The sequence below is a fragment of the Atheta coriaria genome, unplaced genomic scaffold (assembly GCF_025399875.1).
Source record: "Atheta coriaria isolate IRGN ID8LTWV9N9 unplaced genomic scaffold, Caltech_Dcor_3.1 hic_scaffold_9_pilon, whole genome shotgun sequence".
In the NCBI taxonomy this organism is placed as follows: Eukaryota; Metazoa; Arthropoda; class Insecta; order Coleoptera; family Staphylinidae; genus Dalotia; species Dalotia coriaria.
This window is the reverse complement of record NW_027045451.1, coordinates 1,832,521-1,853,100: the sequence shown is the minus strand read 5'-3', so window position 1 is coordinate 1,853,100 and position 20,580 is coordinate 1,832,521.

The following is a 20,580-nucleotide window of genomic DNA, read 5'->3' as shown; positions in this document are numbered from 1 at the left end:
AAAAATGCGACTAAAAGTGCTAAAAAGTGACATTTTTCAATTTTTGACCATTTTCTTCAAATGCGAATATCTCGTAAACTAAAAGAGATAGGAAGGCCAAATCGTAGATTCTTAATCTACGAAACATTCTCTACAAGATAGGCTAGTTAAAATCGGAATCTAAGAGATGAAATTTTCACTCTTAAGAAAAAAATGGGCAAGGGGGGGTGCTTGATTCTTTTTTTCGACGATTTTCAATAGTGAATATCTTCTAAACTAAAAGAGATAGCAACCGGCGGAAAGTAGATTATGAAAGATTGGATCATTCTCTATTAGCTAGGGATTTAAAATTATTTAATTTCATAGAGTAAAAGGTCGAAAAATGCGACTAAAAGTGCTAAAAAGTGACATTTTTCAATTTTTGACCATTTTCTTCAAATGCGAATATCTCGTAAACTAAAAGAGATAGGAAGGCCAAATCGTAGATTCTTAATCTACGAAACATTCTCTACAAGATAGGCTAGTTAAAATCGAAATCTAAGAGATGAAATTTTCACTCTTAAGAAAAAAATGGGCAAGGGGGGGTGCTTGATTCTTTTTTTCGACGATTTTCAATAGTGAATATCTTCTAAACTAAAAGAGATAGCAACCGGCGGAAAGTAGATTATGAAAGATTGGATCATTCTCTATTAGCTAGGGATTTAAAATTATTTAATTTCATAGAGTAAAAGGTCGAAAAATGCGACTAAAAGTGCTAAAAAGTGACATTTTTCAATTTTTGACCATTTTCTTCAAATGCGAATATCTCGTAAACTAAAAGAGATAGGAAGGCCAAATCGTAGATTCTTAATCTACGAAACATTCTCTACAAGATAGGCTAGTTAAAATCGAAATCTAAGAGATGAAATTTTCACTCTTAAGAAAAAAATGGGCAAAGGGGGGTGCTTGATTCTTTTATTCGACGATCTTCAATAGTGAATATCTTCTAAACTAAAAGAGATAGCAACCGGCGGAAAGTAGATTATGAAAGATTGGATCATTCTCTATTAGCTAGGGATTTAAAATTATTTAATTTCATAGAGTAAAAGGTCGAAAAATGCGACTAAAAGTGCTAAAAAGTGACATTTTTCAATTTTTGACCATTTTCTTCAAATGCGAATATCTCGTAAACTAAAAGAGATAGGAAGGCCAAATCGTAGATTCTTAATCTACGAAACATTCTCTACAAGATAGGCTAGTTAAAATCGAAATCTAAGAGATGAAATTTTCACTCTTAAGAAAAAAATGGGCAAGGGGGGGTGCTTGATTCTTTTTTTCGACGATTTTCAATAGTGAATATCTTCTAAACTAAAAGAGATAGCAACCGGCGGAAAGTAGATTATGAAAGATTGGATCATTCTCTATTAGCTAGGGATTTAAAATTATTTAATTTCATAGAGTAAAAGGTCGAAAAATGCGACTAAAAGTGCTAAAAAGTGACATTTTTCAATTTTTGACCATTTTCTTCAAATGCGAATATCTCGTAAACTAAAAGAGATAGGAAGGCCAAATCGTAGATTCTTAATCTACGAAACATTCTCTACAAGATAGGCTAGTTAAAATCGAAATCTAAGAGATGAAATTTTCACTCTTAAGAAAAAAATGGGCAAAGGGGGGTGCTTGATTCTTTTTTTCGACGATTTTCAATAGGGAATATCTTCTAAACTAAAAGAGATAGCAACCGGCGGAAAGTAGATTATGAAAGATTGGATCATTCTCTATTAGCTAGGGATTTAAAATTATTTAATTTCATAGAGTAAAAGGTCGAAAAATGCGACTAAAAGTGCTAAAAAGTGACATTTTTCAATTTTTGACCATTTTCTTCAAATGCGAATATCTCGTAAACTAAAAGAGATAGGAAGGCCAAATCGTAGATTTTTAATCTACGAAACATTCTCTACCAGATAGGCTAGTTAAAATCGAAATCTAAGAGATGAAATTTTCACTCTTAAGAAAAAAATGGGCAAGGGGGGGGTGCTTGATTCTTTTTTTAACGATTTTCAATAGTGAATATCTTCTAAACTAAAAGAGATAGCAACCGGCGGAAAGTAGATTATGAAAGATTGGATCATTCTCTATTAGCTAGGGATTTAAAATTATTTAATTTCATAGAGTAAAAGGTCGAAAAATGCGACTAAAGGTGCTAAAAAGTGACATTTTTCAATTTTTGACCATTAGAAAATTGAAGAATCAAATGCGAATATCTCGTAAACTAAAAGAGATAGGAAGGCCAAATCGTAGATTCTTAATCTACGAAACATTCTCTACAAGATAGGCTAGTTAAAATCGAAATCTAAGAGATGAAATTTTCACTCTTAAGAAAAAAATGGGCAAAGGGGGGTGCTTGATTCTTTTTTTCGACGATTTTCAATAGGGAATATCTTCTAAACTAAAAGAGATAGCAACCGGCGGAAAGTAGATTATGAAAGATTGGATCATTCTCTATTAGCTAGGGATTTAAAATTATTTAATTTCATAGAGTAAAAGGTCGAAAAATGCGACTAAAAGTGCTAAAAAGTGACATTTTTCAATTTTTGACCATTTTCTTCAAATGCGAATATCTCGTAAACTAAAAGAGATAGACCATTAGAAGGCCAAATCGTAGCAAGGGGGTGCTTTTTTAATCTACGAAACATTCTCTACAAGATAGGCTAGTTAAAATCGAAATCTAAGAGATGAAATTTTCACTCTTAAGAAATCTAAAAAAAATGGGCAAGGGGTGCTTGATTCTTTTTTAACGATTTTCAATAGTGAATATCTTCTAAACTAAAAGAGATAGCAACCGGCGGAAAGTAGATTATGAAAGATTGGATCATTCTCTATTAGCTAGGGATTTAAAATTATTTAATTTCATAGAGTAAAAGGTCGAAAAATGCGACTAAAAGTGCTAAAAAGTGACATTTTTCAATTTTTGACCATTAGAAAATTGAAGAATCAAATGCGAATATCTCGTAAACTAAAAGAGATAGGAAGGCCAAATCGTAGATTCTTAATCTACGAAACATTCTCTACAAGATAGGCTAGTTAAAATCGAAATCTAAGAGATGAAATTTTCACTCTTAAGAAAAAATGGGCAAAGGGGGGTGCTTGATTCTTTTTTTCGACGATTTTCAATAGGGAATATCTTCTAAACTAAAAGAGATAGCAACCGGCGGAAAGTAGATTATGAAAGATTGGATCATTCTCTATTAGCTAGGGATTTAAAATTATTTAATTTCATAGAGTAAAAGGTCGAAAAATGCGACTAAAAGTGCTAAAAAGTGACATTTTCAATTTTTGACCATTTTCTTCAAATGCGAATATCTCGTAAACTAAAAGAGATAGGAAGGCCAAATCGTAGATTTTTAATCTACGAAACATTCTCTACAAGATAGGCTAGTTAAAATCGAAATCTAAGAGATGAAATTTTCACTCTTAAGAAAAAAATGGGCAAGGGGGGGTGCTTGATTCTTTTTTTCGACGATTTTCAATAGTGAATATCTTCTAAACTAAAAGAGATAGCAACCGGCGGAAAGTAGATTATGAAAGATTGGATCATTCTCTATTAGCTAGGGATTTAAAATTATTTAATTTCATAGAGTAAAAGGTCGAAAAATGCGACTAAAAGTGCTAAAAAGTGACATTTTTCAATTTTTGACCATTAGAAAATTGAAGAATCAAATGCGAATATCTCGTAAACTAAAAGAGATAGGAAGGCCAAATCGTAGATTCTTAATCTACGAAACATTCTCTACAAGATAGGCTAGTTAAAATCGAAATCTAAGAGATGAAATTTTCACTCTTAAGAAAAAAATGGGCAAAGGGGGGTGCTTGATTCTTTTTTTCGACGATTTTCAATAGGGAATATCTTCTAAACTAAAAGAGATAGCAACCGGCGGAAAGTAGATTATGAAAGATTGGATCATTCTCTATTAGCTAGGGATTTAAAATTATTTAATTTCATAGAGTAAAAGGTCGAAAAATGCGACTAAAAGTGCTAAAAAGTGACATTTTTCAATTTTTGACCATTTTCTTCAAATGCGAATATCTCGTAAACTAAAAGAGATAGGAAGGCCAAATCGTAGATTTTTAATCTACGAAACATTCTCTACAAGATAGGCTAGTTAAAATCGAAATCTAAGAGATGAAATTTTCACTCTTAAGAAAAAAATGGGCAAGGGGGGGTGCTTGATTCTTTTTTTAACGATTTTCAATAGTGAATATCTTCTAAACTAAAAGAGATAGCAACCGGCGGAAAGTAGATTATGAAAGATTGGATCATTCTCTATTAGCTAGGGATTTAAAATTATTTAATTTCATAGAGTAAAAGGTCGAAAAATGCGACTAAAAGTGCTAAAAAGTGACATTTTTCAATTTTTGACCATTAGAAAATTGAAGAATCAAATGCGAATATCTCGTAAACTAAAAGAGATAGGAAGGCCAAATCGTAGATTCTTAATCTACGAAACATTCTCTACAAGATAGGCTAGTTAAAATCGAAATCTAAGAGATGAAATTTTCACTCTTAAGAAAAAAATGGGCAAAGGGGGGTGCTTGATTCTTTTTTTCGACGATTTTCAATAGGGAATATCTTCTAAACTAAAAGAGATAGCAACCGGCGGAAAGTAGATTATGAAAGATTGGATCATTCTCTATTAGCTAGGGATTTAAAATTATTTAATTTCATAGAGTAAAAGGTCTAAAAATGCGACTAAAAGTGCTAAAAAGTGACATTTTTCAATTTTTGACCATTTTCTTCAAATGCGAATATCTCCTAAACTAAAAGAGATAGGAAGGCCAAATCGTAGATTCTTAATCTACGAAACATTCTCTACAAGATAGGCTAGTTAAAATCGAAATCTGAGAGATGAAATTTTAATTCTTAAGAAAAAATTGCCAAGGGGGGGTGCTTGATACTTTTTTTCGACGATTTTTGAAAGCTGATATCTTCTAAACTAAAAGAGATAGCAACCAGAAAAATGTAGATTATGGAAGATTGGAAAATGCTCTATCAGATAAAAATATAAAATAATTATATTTCTTACAGTAACAGTTCAAAAAACGCGACTAAAAGTACTAAAAAGTGACATTTTCCAATTTTTGACCATTTTTTTCAATCGCGAATATCTCGTAAACTAAAAGAGATAAATAGGATCGGATCGCGGCGTCTTAATCTACATATAAAGTATGAACCTAAAAAACATGTTAAACGAATATTTCAAGATTTTTGATTGGTTAAATATCTAGGACACAGTAGAAATAAGAACCTGAAACAATTAAGTCTGCACAAGACGAAAATCGAGATGGTTCCCTCCCTTTATCACAATGCCAGGCACTAAAAAATGGCTAAAAATATTGGAGCGATGATACAGGTCCTCTCCCAAGACAACAGCCTCCCTCATAATTGGCCCTTTGGTACCTAATGATGACTACCCAAACCTAGATTCCCAGAATGAAAATGCACTCACTACTTAAAGACATCCGGCGTTTCTAGCAATGCTGGGTGGACTATCCCTAGACCAAGGACCTAGCCTCGAGTGTGTCTCCCCTTCGGCTGTCACATACGCAGCAAAATGCTTTGCGCATACACCAGTCAGAGGCACTCGTGACTACCCTCCGGTCCAGGTCATCACCACACCTACCTTACATCCGGCTCCTAGAAACTGGGATCCTACGTCAGAGTTTCTCAGGAGGAAGTGTCGATAATTTTATCCAAACTTGAGTCCAAACGCTGGTAGGTTGCTTGTAGTGGACTCACCCTCATCTACCCTCGTGGAATTGGACTTGGAATGTCTTTGATCGTCACTAGTGTTTAACAGACACTTTAAGAGCAAGAAACGTATTAGTATTACGCGATACTGATTCGAATTTTTGTTACTATACGCGGCACGCACTCGCTTTGTCGGAAATGCGGATAAAATTTGAAACGGAAATAAAGCGCACTGATTGTCTTTCGATTCTCCTTGGATAGGTGTCAGAGGATTTGACCGAGAGTTGATAAGAGTTTAAGTGAATCGCGACGCGACCCGCACTCGATGAGTATTTCGTTACACCTCTCCAGGTTAACCGATATTAGAGGTAAATCTGCTGTACCTGCAAGGTAAATAGTTATTAGAGAGACAGGATTGGGTCAGGATTTGGTAATCTGTTACTTTGATTTGAAAAAAAAATTGTGGACTTAATTTTGAAAATTAATTATATTTTTTTTATGAATAAAGTAGACAAAGTAATTTAAATAGTAGAATGAGTATTTGATATTAAAGGTAAAAGGAGAATAATGGCCCAGAGAGAAAAAGGTCCTGAAAACAAATATTAATTAATACATAACCGAAAATCGAACGCGCCCGAATTACAAAAATTTTCAACCAAAATCGAATATAAACCTGAAAGACAAGCAGAAAAAACAATCAATACATATTAAAAACATTTTTGGTTTCTGAAAATAATAATAAAATAATAATTTGCGTTAGTATTACCTTCTCTTTGTATTAATGCGCGCACTTCACTTCACTTCACTTCACTTTTTTTCAAATTATTATTCGAATTATAATAAAGTAGGGATATACCAAAAAAATACCTTACATGTACTAAGAGAATTTCCTGTACATTTTAAGAATCTTCAATCCGTTCCTTTCTACCATTTTTGGTTTGGGAGATACCCGCAATTGAAATATTGATCGAAAATGCATTTTTTACTAATCTACAAATATACAGTATTAATATACGAGCAAAGTTAAAGAGTTTGAAATATTTAAATATTGCAAAGTTTCATTTAGCGTGTCACTTCGTATAAAAATCTTAAAATATTTACATTTATCAAATACATCGCGCTTAGTTATTTTACTTATTGCATTATATTGCAACGAAGTAAAGATAGAAGAATGCGAAAAGTAAACAAACAACTGATAACACGCGCCGATCGCGCTCACCTTGCCAATGTAACAGAGGTCAGTGTAGCCGAATTACGTACGAATACATTGTATTTTAATACATGCAAAATATTTTAATTTTTATAAAACCTAGTTAAAAATAAGTTTATAAGTCCGAAAGTATTAATTATATGAAATTATACCTGTTACTGCAATTAGTACTGAGTTGCACTGGATCACTATAATATTCTGCCGATTACTTTTATTTTCAGTGATTTTAACGTTGAGCTGTACGCGACACTCGTAGTGGTAACCGACTGAGAGACGCGTCAGTGCGCGATGCGTAATGCGCATCTCTTTGCAGCGCAGTAAAAACGTTAAAATCAAAACATTCGCGTCTTGTTTTGTTTTCATACATTCGCACCGATTGAAAGACAGTCAATAATAAAAAGAGAACGAATAACTGATAAGACGCCGAATCTCACGCAGAAATGCGTTTCAAACAAACAAAACACGTATTCGCGTTAGTAAACAAGCCGGCCGAAACACAAAAAGTTATGCATGCCATGTTTAGTTCCGAAGTTGTAATTTTTATATTACGAACCACTAATTTGCAAACTTTGAAGTATAAATTATGAGAGTTCTTACTTATTCCTACGATTGGTATTGAGTTGCACTTGATAACACTAATTTGCTATGATTAATTTTTCTCCTTTATTTCTCCTTTATTTATTCTCCTTTAATTTTCAGCAGGTTTGGGTGCAGAGATGCCTGTTGCACTGATTGCAACAAAACTGAAAGACTAAAGGACAGTTGAACGCTCGCTGCGCTAGAGTGCAAGGTCGCACAACTGCGTTACTCTTCTAATGATGCTACGAATTCAAAACCCTGCGCACACGATGCGCAGACGAATTGTATTAAAATATTCAAAATATATTGTTTAATTAATTTTGAATTGAATCAACCTACACTCAGGCCGCCGAGATTTTATATTTTAGATTTTTTTCTTCATTTTTTTGGCAAAATCTTTGCTTGTGGACAAAAAGCGGGCGCATGATGTGAAGGTGGGTGACTTATATGTTGGCGGAGCCCCCTGTCGAGCGAAAATAAACGGGAACTAATAACGCGCATTATGATGTGGGCAAAAAGTCGGTAAACAGCTGGGGACCTAACGGTTTCTCGACCCTGGAGCTCCGGGACCCGCGGCGCACAGCGCAAAGCTTTGCAAACGCTCGCAAACCTTCACGAATGAGCGTAATAAACCACAGGCCGTGACGTAATGGAGTCGTTTTCGGGACGCCGTCACGGTGCGCGCCCTGCAGCCGCCCCCCAACCGGGTGCGTCCTCGACCAGAGAGTAGCGCACTCCCGAAGCACCCCCAAAGAGGTCGAGTGCCTCCCAATTGCATTACAAGCGGTTTTTCTACACTAGTTCAACATCCAGCTGGGAGAGATCCACTCTGAAGGTAGTTACTGAATGCTGGAGATGTCCACACTTCACATTACACTTTGAACTTTTCAGTTTTAACTTTTTTTTGTTTGATTGTAAAGTGACCCACATTGGCGTTGACAGTTTTTTTTTCTCAGCTTTTAAACATGCTGTGTTGAATTTGGCAAAAATTTGCTTCATCAGCGCGTGTGCGGAACAGTGTGAAAAAAGTGGGACTAGGTTGAACATCTCATCATCTCACCAGTCGGCACTTTTTTCATGTTTAGCACATAAATTACATTTTAACACACGCTTTCCAAACACATTTTCGACACGCTCGGGCGAAATAAGAATCTCGTCATTTTGAAAAACGGAGCGCGCATCGCATCCGATGAGATGGATAGTTTGGTAATGTCAAATTAATGCAAATTTTTGGGTTCCAAGCGGAAAACAAGTTTTCCGACAAACTTTCAAATCTATATACTACCCGCCCGACTCAATTTGTACTCTAGTACTCCCCAATCATCGATACATACAGTTTGTTTGCGTAAAATCCACAACTTTGCGCTGCATATTTTGCACACAAGTATCTCTTGGAAGTCGATTTACATTTTAGCTACACTTGCAGGAATATCGGTCGGTAAGTACCGCTCATGTCGATGTCGGTTACGAGGGTTGTTTGGCAGGTCGGGGTGAGTACGGGAGTAAACGAATTTACCGAAGAGTGCACCAGCAGTCGAGAATATGCCACACAATGGCGGCGTAATAATGTCGAGACAAACAAGTTTTAGTTGCGAATCTCTTTGATATGTCGCCGCGATGTTGCGCTCGGCTGCAGCAAAGGGAAATTTGTAAAGTTTTAAGTGAATGTCGTACCTACTCATCATCTTACTATAATGTACAAGTACATACAAGTATGTACTTTATTCTAACATTAAATCAAAGTTTCATATTACTCAATAACTTCAATATCATATTCGAAAAAAATTCCAGCGGAAGTATTTTCATTGAAATATGAATCAAATTATTATAATCTAATTCACTTATTGCTTGTAATAATCATTAAATCGTTCGGGTTCACAGCCTGAGGCTTGAATTATGTAATATTACACTTGTATCGATTTTTTTTTCGTCATGAGCCAACAAAAAACTCATTTTAGCCTCTAGTTAGAGGCTTAACTAGAGTTGTAGTGCTTGTAGTGCTTCCAGCACTAAACATAACGATCATGATCATCATAATTTATCGAATTATGAACATTACCAAGCGAAAAGTGAATTTATATTCAAATTTGTAAATGTTTTCAATAAAATTATATTTTTACCGTTTTTGGATGTGAAAAGTTTTAATTTAATTTAATTTACTAAGAAAAAAATATTAAAAATATTGTTAAGCAGAGTTCAGACACATTCTTGTGATTAAACTAATGCGACACTTGAAGTTGCACTTGCACTTGAACTTCTTTCGTTGTTCAGCATAATGAAATTTAATACCGTTCATTACTTTGTGTTTAAACTGCTTTTAAACGCACGAAAGTGGAAAACTTGTACTTGTACTTGAACTGTACATGTTTAAACTCGGTTTTAACTTACTTTTTACATAGATTTTATTACAATGAATGCCATTATTTGATACTTAAGTACGTTTTACTTGAAAATATCCACTTTGTACTAAATTAAACATCTGTTGCATTAAATTTAAACTCCGCCTTGTATTTTAATTGCGCATGAGAAGATTAAGTAGGCGGGCTGAGTGGTAATGAGTAAGTTGCGCATGCGTATTCCGGTAAGTACGTTAAATATTACGAAAAATGCACTAAATAAATGTTAAACATCTGTAAAATGTTTCTTTTCAGATTCTTTTGAATTCCGTGCTCTAAAATCCTCCTTTTTAAGATTGAAGATGAGAGATATCAGATATCATATTAAAATGTCACCGGCATTGACAAGACTTTTACCTCGATTGACGTTTTCGTCTGATCGGCTGATCGCTGATCGCGACCGATTTGCTCGAGGGTGTGCGACGACATTCTTCGCTGACGTTGCACACATTCATACACCCACACACACACACAGAGACTGGCAATAGGGTTGGTTACATTGCTCGCGTGCAACTTTGCTAATGGAGTGTCGACACGACAACATTTAAGGGTGTTTCGCTACGGCCTCATCTCGATCGCTCAAGATTCCACTTAGTAAGTCACAAAAATACAAAGTGTTCCAAAAAAATTCAATTTTTTAATTCACCTTGTATATGCTTATAAAATTAATATGATCTCTATTAGGTCTGTATGGCTTTTACCTGCGCCACCGCAAAGGGTACTTATTTGGGGTGGTTATTACCTTGGGTCCTTGGTCCTTGATTAATGGTTAATGTTGCTCCATATTAGTTTCGAATTAATTAAGGGGCACAAACCTAACTAGTTTATCATATTGCTTCATATTCGCACCGCACATTATCAGACAAGATCATATTTTATAATTTAATCAAAATTTGGTACGAAATATGATCAATAGATGGCGCTAGTAACATTATACACAGATTATATTCATATCCATTTGTGAAATATTAAAATGGCGATTGCAATAAATCACCGCACAATTGAAAAATTGCAAACCTGCATATAAATATGAAATAAATGTTTAACGCATCACTGTAGCGCGATGAAAATGCTACCAGCCGTAAAATGCTGGCGCGCACCGCAACACTGTATAATTAATCACGCATTAAAAAATACGAGCGGCAATAAAAAACGTATAAAAGCGAATTTGTCACAATTTATTTCCAGTTGACGCACAATACACAACCAGGCGCAACATAAGTGTTTGTTATATCTCTATAAATTCGAAAATTTAATTCGTAACTATGAATTGTGTGTGAATTTATGTGTGTGCGTTTAAGAATGAGTGCGGAGAAGAGATAGGTCTATATAATTAATAAGGGAGTTTTGTCCCAGCGTGAATTATTCATACTTTAATATGCGGGCGGGTCTTGCAATTAGCGCTCTACACATGTTTAATTAAATTAGTTCAGACAATGCACAGCGTCTACACTCGACTCGTTACCATTCAAGTTGAACCTGTACTTATGTATTTTAGTTTTTTGTAGATGATAATGAAAAAAAAACTAAATAGTGAAGATAAGGGTGGGAAAACTTCTTTTAAATTGTTATGCTGGTTTTATTTTCGTCGTAAATGTATTTTTTATTTTGGTTACAAAAAAGTTATAGATTAAAATTAAAACTTTGATTTTTATTGCTTTTATAGGTTTATTACCAACTTGGGAAATTAAAGCTCTAAGGTGACAATAACTTACCACAACTATTTTAGTTTTTATTTGTTTTTTGCTAAAATATTTCTTTGATTTGTTTTTACCCATGACTAAAGCCCTTTAGTCACGACTTTAATCACTCGTGTTTAAAGTACCACTTTAGTGTCTCAAAACCAAGAAAAAATAAATAAATATTGTTTTGTTCTATATTTGTATGATCTATTATCCAACTAGTCAAATTTGTGGTTGTCCGACTTTGAGAATATAAAGAATGTTATTATCATGCGACATGATTCCATTCCCTTGGTACCGTCTGGGTTTTCGTGGCGTTTTCTTCGATTAACGCGGTCGTAAACTTAGAGGGAGGAATTTTCGTGGATAGGGACGACCACAAGTCCACAACAAAAAGATATATACGCACGTAAACATCCGTAAATACGCGTAAACACGCATAAAAACGATGCCACGATAATTTCGGTTATAATAACAATACAAAACGGAATTTTCGTGGCATGTTAACGAAGATATATCCAAACTAATAAAATTGCCGTAATGTTGATATGGAATAAATATAAAAATAACAATAGTAATAGAGTAATAGCGTAATAAAGATAAATATTATTCGAAACGCATAAATAACTCAATCGAAGTATAGTAATTACCACTGCGCATGCGCAGCACACTCAGTAGTAATAGGCGGAGCAAATTATACATTTTCTTGCTTTTAATTCGTACGTTTCATTTTTTCTTATCATCCAGATTATTTAATAACACATCCGATCAAATTTACAACCGGATGTAATTTATTAATCCATTCCTCGCCTGCTTCTACGAGTAGTACTCGAATACTCGTATATCTAGGTTGTATGTAGTGCATTCCGCAGTATAAAAAAGTGAGAATACAAAACGAATAAACTTAATTTAATACTCGCACGAAGAGGACTCATGAAGACCGGAACGTGGAATTAATGCGTTATTAAATTTATTATGTATGAAACATTGAAATGAGGCAAGCGGCGAGCTCGGCTCGCAATACTCGGTAATTGTACCAGCAGTATCACACTACTGGAAATATAGTTAGACGTGCACACGAGAAACACGCATAAATATCCAGTAATAGAGATTAACGAATGAAAAGTGCGATATGTACCGTAAAAACTAAAAAAGGAAAAATAAATTAATGTGACCTATATTTGTATATACCACTAACGCCATCTTATGTACAGAAGTTGCATTATGTTTAGAGCTATTTACGGAGTGATGAAACATTTTCTCATTACGATTTTTTTTTTCGTGTGTCTTTATAAACACACGAGGACTTAATTCTCGACTCGGTTCTGGGCCGCACGCGGAAACTTAATTACCGAGCGGCTCGCTGAAACAGAAATAGGAATTGAAGCTCCTGAGCATGGAGTACAGAGGCGACGGTAATGCAAGTTGAGTTTTTAAAAGGATTTGCGTTTTGGGATTTCCAATTGCAATTCTCCACAAGGGTTCTTTTTTTGGTTATTATCTCTTTATGGTTTTCATGTTTAATTTTAACAACATGCGAGAAAATTGAGTTTTAAATTTAAAAAAAGTAAATAAAATGTTTTTTTAAATAGTTTTATGCGTTTTATGATTAAAAATGTGAATTTTGTTGTTTAATGCATTTGTTCGGTTTGAAATTCGTCATGTAATTGTATTTTATGCCAAGGGGTGTTTTGCGGTGGCGGCACGCAAACTTCCGAATGCCCTCCTGCCTTCTTCTTCGCCGATGGAACGTAAAGCGTGCGCCAATTTCCGTACGCGCGCGGCAGTCGCACGAGTTCGGTTAATTAAAAACGATTAATTTTTAATTGAGATAAATGTCTTAATAAATGTGCCGCCGGCGGGCAGCGCGTCGACACTCGACGGAAAAGTTGGCGGCGTCCGAAATTTCCACCCGAAAATTCAATTTCGGGCAGTGCGCGCCCGAAAATCGAATAAATCTATTTAGCGCTTTTAAATCTACATCATCAAATTGCAGCGCACAATTCGATTATGTACACAGTGCATGCGGGTTGAAAATTGAAACAAATTTAAACAAATTGTTAGTTTAACTAATTTTTCTCTATCAGATTAAATAAATAAAATATTTTTTTAAATTTAATTGTTGATTTATGGATACGCACGCATAGAAAAATGTTAATAAATGTTATTAGAATATTTCTAGCATCGCGATGCGATGGTGGAGGCGTAAATTGAAACGGAAACGCACTCAATAGTACAACGCATCCGGCGTGCCAAACACACAAAAACACGGCCGGCCAATTAAAGCGAATTGTTTCAGCAGGACAACAAATGACCTCTTTTAATTAACTCGTTCGCGCGCGTTTAAAAAACATTCGCACGCACGCGCGCGCGGGTTGAATTACGCAACACCGGAAATACTTTTTCATCGGCGCGCGTATAATGCGCAAATATATAAAACAACCAGCATATCGCACTGCGACGGAATGCAATCGAATGAAACGCAATTAATTGAAACGTATGTTAATGCACAACGAGCACAATTCAATATCGCGCATATTCGAAAATTTAATTCTATTCATTTTATTCGCTTCGATATTAAACCAATTTGATTTCATTTTTAAATGAAAATTTATCACCTTTCATAATCTCAGCGCACTCGGCTCGTACCTATAATTACAGACGTGTTAACTATTGACTCGTCTCGGCTTCCTCAGTGAGTCTACTGATGTTGATCTTTATTTATTGCCATTACACGTTAATTTAAAATTTATATTTAGATACCAACGCTACACGCTTCACGTAGAGTTACAATACGATGGAGAATTCAAACATTTGTTAGTTTATTGTGAAAGTGTCGATCGCTAGACAAGAAGAATGACTCATGCAACAATAAGATATTTATTCGTATGAAATATTCAGTTAGATTCAAGATACACTATTGAGTGTAGAGATGAAGTGGTAAAAAATAAGAAACAGTTGGAGTTGAAGAAGTTAGAAAATAAAAAAGTGGATGTTCTATGAGATGGAATAAAAATTAAGTGGATATGTGATGAGAATAAAAGAGGTAACTCAGGTAACCAAACATCTGCCACTAAGGGACTGAAACAATTTATTGTGTGATGCTGCGCAGGTAAAAAAATATTTTGGGTTTATGGGTCTAGTATTCTAAGTAGAACTTTAAAACAAAACTACTTAAAACTATTTTTCTTGAATTTTTAGTTATGTTTTGTATTTTTAAATAAAAAATATGAATTTTATTTTTTTAAAAACAAATTTTTAATTTAAAAAACAAATTAATTTAATTTTTCATTTCGATTCAAATTTATCTGTTAAATCAAAGTATTTATCTCTCAATGTGCCTGTGCGCCGACTTGAGAAACGAATTCAGATTTTATTTATCGTCATGTGACGCTATGTAGCGAAGCCGATAAGTAGCCGCTTCGTGCTGCTATACAGTAATAAAAAATCAAACGAAAAAAGCAGACGAAACACGCGCAATAAAAACGTTATAAAAATACCTTCGATGCGAAGTCCGAATTCGTATCGGAATCCGGCTACTGGAACGTGTAGCCGTGTGCAACAAGCGCCGGGGCGAACATTTTAATGAATGGGACACAAACACAAACTCGCGCAGATCGAAACTCGAAACAATTTATAACTTTATTATATTTTCCTCCGGCGATCAAATAAAGAACCGAAAAATTCTATGGATAGATGTTTTTAATGTCTTTATTGTCTTGGACAGTTTTTTAATTAAGTTTATGGCTGAAATCGATATTAAAACAATAAAAAATGAATCATAAAATATTTTGTTGGATTTTCTGCATGGATTATTCTCGTTTTTAATTAATAACGCATATACTAATTCACTTAACGGCACAATTTTTGTTGAAATCTATAAAATATTAAATTGTCGATTGAATTATGTTTGAATTATATTGAGAGCAATTTTATTTAAAAAGTTATAATAAAATTTATAAAAAAATATTTATTTTTTAATAAATTCAACTTGATTTGTTAATAACTTTTTGAATATTTATCTTATTGACAAAATTTTTGAGCAAGTTGATGGGTAATTTAATTATCTATTTAATTTTAAAAGAATTAATGCGTTATCTCTAATAATTTACGAGTCATTATCAAAAAACTATAAATTTATATCCCGCGTATAATTTTTGTTGAATTTTCTACGTGGATTATTTTAGTTTTTAATTAATTACGCAAACACTAATTTACTTATCACCATTATTTTTGCGGTAGCCTATAAACTATTAAATTTCCAATTAATTATGCTATAATTATAATGATAGCAGTTTTTGATCACAATTTATAAATAAATTTAAAAAAACTTTTATTTTTTACACAAAATTCAAGTTCAATTATTAATAACTTATTGAATAATAATGTTATTAACAAACTGTTAAAGTAATTCGATAGATAATTTAATTATCTATCACGTTTCAAAAGATTCATTGTATTATCGCTAATAATTTACGAGTTATCATCAAATAACTATAAATTTACCTCTGGACGTGTAAGAAAACCGCGATTAATACCCACGTTGACTCAACACATTCGCCGTATATTTAGACATTAATAATTCGTGTGTCATTCATGCATTTATTGATTTTACCACTTCATCCCCCATCATTCCGCTCTAATTCACTGACACAGACGTGATTTGTACGCGTTTTCTGTATTTTCCGGCACGCACACCCGGATATAACTGATTCGCTGATTTGGCGAATTCCGCTCGATAACAATTTATTAATCAACTCGAAATCATCCAATAACTGCGCGGATATAAACATTTCATGCCCGAAATCAAAATCACTAACCGACTAATCGCACACACGCGGAAAATCCGGGGAAAATATTAAAATTTATGAAACGCGCGGACGCCTGTTGGCGTGTAGCGTGCGGGCGCGGCTGCTGTAAAAGATTTATGCATATTAATTATGCTCGTGTGAAACATATCACACTTTTATGATTTTCAAATAATTTCACGAGAATATTTTTATGCTAGTTTTACGATGTGTGTGGTCCGAATTAAATAAATTATAGTTTTCGATATTTATCTTATTACTCTCTTGAAAAACTTAAGGCGTGTGTGGGCGTTTTTCTAATTTTAGTTCCTCCCTTTCAAATTTATAAAATTTGATTTATTTTAATTAATTTTTTTGGTTTTATTTTGTGGTAATGTTGTAATAAATATTATGTGTGTCAATTTGTTTTGTTTTTGTTTTTGTTTTGATGAAAACCTCGCCAAATGTCTACAACTCAACGCGTCTCTACGCATCTTTGCTGGTTTTTGCTGCAGAGGCTCGTCGTCTTAGAAGCCTTGTTTGTCCACTTATGCATGCACGACATGTCGTTTTACGATATTTTTATGTCTCGCTTTTTTCGTCGCGGGGCAGTGCGGGGGAGGCAAGATTCGGTCGCGTCGCGGGCGGGCGAAAAACATGAATATATGAAAACGCGCAAAAATATAAAAGCACACAAGCGACTACAAAACAAACCGAAAAGCACCGCAACAAAACGCACAAAACGCCGACCACCGAATGGCCGTACATAAAACTCACAACTGCGACACAAGGCGTAAAAATCTCGAGTAGATTTTAATATTTAACTCCTTAAAACACAAAAAAACGCACAATACAAAAATAAATATTTAATATTTTTAAACACTCTGTGTGAAAACTTAAATTTTTTTATATCTAAGTGTTTACTTTAAGTACGACAGATATTTTCAAGGATTCCAAAGCAATAAATAACGCAAATTATGACAAATTCGATGACGTGCTTGATCCGCGCGTGATTTCACGTCAGTATCGAAATCCCAAGGGCGGTATCACGAGGATGGCAGAGCTAAAAATTCTATAAACATCTAACATCCGACAATAAAGTGCTGTCGCCTTGCGACCGAGCGCCGAAAGTTTGAATTTCACCCAACGAATAAGCGCGAAGGAGGGAAGAACAAATAAATCACGTATTTTATTGACCGGCAAATCGTACACGCATTACCAATGCAAATGTTGACCTTTGTGTGTTGGAAATTCAAACATTTAGATAAATTTATAAAAACTACTTTGTTTAATAAACGCGCGCAAAAAATCGAGGGATGATATAGACGTATTATTTTAATATAAATGTCGGTCGAAACCAGATTGTAAACTATGACCATTCATTTGCGCCGCCGACGAGCATGATATTCATATTAATATGAAATGTTTCCAGTCGAAAAATACGCGCCGCACTAATAAATCCTACAAAACATTTCAAAACCAACCATGTACACTTATAATAATAATAAAAAAATACAATACACAACAATTTCATCATAAATTTTACGAAATTTATTTCTATATAAAAAATTTCACCGAAAAAATTAATTAAACTCCGGCGGCAAGTACAGGTGCATATAAATTTTATCAAAACGATGCGACTCATTAAACCCTTTTAGTTGCCGGTTGAAATTCCCCACATTGATCTCAATATTTAGATCTTCGACTAACCGGTTTATTTTTTTTATATTTTTATATTAAGATATGTTTTGTTTTACAAATAGCAATATGTTTTATGTTTGATATGTTGTATGAATACTGAACACCATAAACGGAAATCGATCGTGAGGGTGATTAATCAAACGTGCACTTTTGCAACACGCGAATGTGGAATGAATAAAAATTGCGAGAGTGCGAATCTTTTGACCAGGCATGACATGCACACAACCGGTAGTTGTCATAATCGCAATGTGCGTCGAGATCGAATGATAATTATATACGGATGCGAATTGACGCCGGCAAGAATAACGTCAGGAGACATGCATCGACAGCGGATGGCGTCGGAATATCGCGGATATCAGTAATAAAAGTCAAAACGTGTTTCTTAACAATAAAATGAAGAAAAATTTATTTTTTTATGCGAATTAATAAGTTCATTTTGGTTTGGGTAAGTCTAGTGTTAAATTTTTATTCATTTTGTAAATGTAGAAGTGATTTTGTATGTTTGTTTCGCTTTCACGCATAAACTACGCAACAAATTATTATAAAATTTTGTATAAATATTCTCAAGAATATTGTGAAGAACATAGAATAGTTTTTATTCAAGAAATAACAACAGATTTGTCAAAAAATTACGTTCAAGTGAATTTTTGCATTTTTTGTCATTTTAACTAAGAATTTTGATTTTTTTTAAACAGAATTGGCTCTTATTTAGTCTATAAAACAAGCAAGTTATTAAATAAACTATTTTTTATTCATTTAAATAAACACAGGCGAAATTGCGAGCCAAAAACTATTAAGTATCCAATATGTTAGCATTATTTGAGGTTAAATATTCACCGATTGTCGCTCCCATGTAGAATTTAGTTTAATGGCGTGTTAAATCCGCATTACACGCAATAAAGCCAATGAGGGCTTAATTTGCATGTAATTCTGAACACCATTCAATACAATTTAACACTATTCATTTGAAAAAAATCAAAAACCCATAAACTAACTTTTTTATTCTTTTAAGTTTAAAAGATTTAAAGATTTTAACTTTCATAGAGGGTGGGATTGCAAAAGAGGAAATCGCCGCAATGGGAGTGCAACCATACAATCTTGGGACACTTTAATGGCCATTACTCACGCCGCCATTAAAGGAAAACGTCGCGCACCGGCCAAACTAGAACTAAGAGTCTCAAGTCCAGGCACCAGAGTTATACTACCTAAGCTTTTATTATTTGCGGAGTTACACACGGACAATAACTGCATGTGTGGTTGCTATAAGTTGCAACTCGTGACAATACCGTCCCGGACTTCTCTTTCAAACTGGAGTTAACTGCATACACGACGAGTAAAACTAATACTATTACTGATACACTTGGGTGTTGGTTGCACAGAGCTGCACATTAGCAAGATGGGGATGCTGGTGGAGAGGTCATTGGACATCACCTTTGTTGTTATTTTGATTGCGATTGCGGTCGTTACGAATCCTAAGCGTGGACGCATTGTCCTACGACAACAACAACACAAAGCCATCTACCGACTAGCGCTAGTACTAGAGATATGTGTATTGGGAAGCCTACAACCGCTGGAAGCTAAACATAGTGGTATGTTACGTTGGAGGTTGGGCTTGATCGTAAATTATTCTGATTATTCATGTTCGCTAAGAGCTCACCCCATGGGAGATTCTCGAAAATTAAACCTGCATATGTAGTTTAGGTCTAAGTGTTTAAAAAGTTTAAAAAAGAAAAAACAGAGACTTGAACAAAACGTCTTGGTCGTTTGTTTGTCATTAGAAGCGACGCGACCCTCGTCGGACCGTTTGTCGTTGTTGAATTTTTAATTAAGTCATAAATAGCTCAGCTAATTACGAATTAAGAAGACCGCGCTGCTCCTTCAACTCCGAAGTGTCCTTTTTACTGTTGCGCCGCGGCGCGACTCATTAAATTTGTTCTTTATGCGTTTCGAAATTAAACGTGAAAAAATCGTAAAAAACACGCACCGAAAGCAAAGCTGTTAAAAGATTCATCAGCGTTTTTAATTTTTAAAAACTTAAAAAATTCCCTTCTACAGAAGATTTCTGTGAAAATATTTTATATAAAAATAAAACAAAACATATTTCAATGTGTACCAATCTATTACGTTGGATTCTGAGAGCTTTTTCGATGTTGTTGTCGAGTACAAGCTTTTCGTTTCCAATAACGAATGTCTTTGCTTATGCTCTGCGAGACGATCGAATCGAATCCGCGTATAATCGAGTCAATAACTTCAAAACCATCCAGGAATAAACAAAAATAGAAAATGTGAAAGAATCTATGCGAGTTTTATAGATTACGATCAATTTTATGCAATTTATGTAATCACTACAAGACTAAAGTAGGTACAACCTCATGTTATTATGGTAAACTCATTAAAAAATATTGAAATTGAAAGTTAATTATTTTTCTTTATAAGGTGTTCATCGCCTAGTATCACTATCATTAAGATAAACATCGATTCACTTAACTAGCGCACTGGTTTAATGTTTAACACGTGA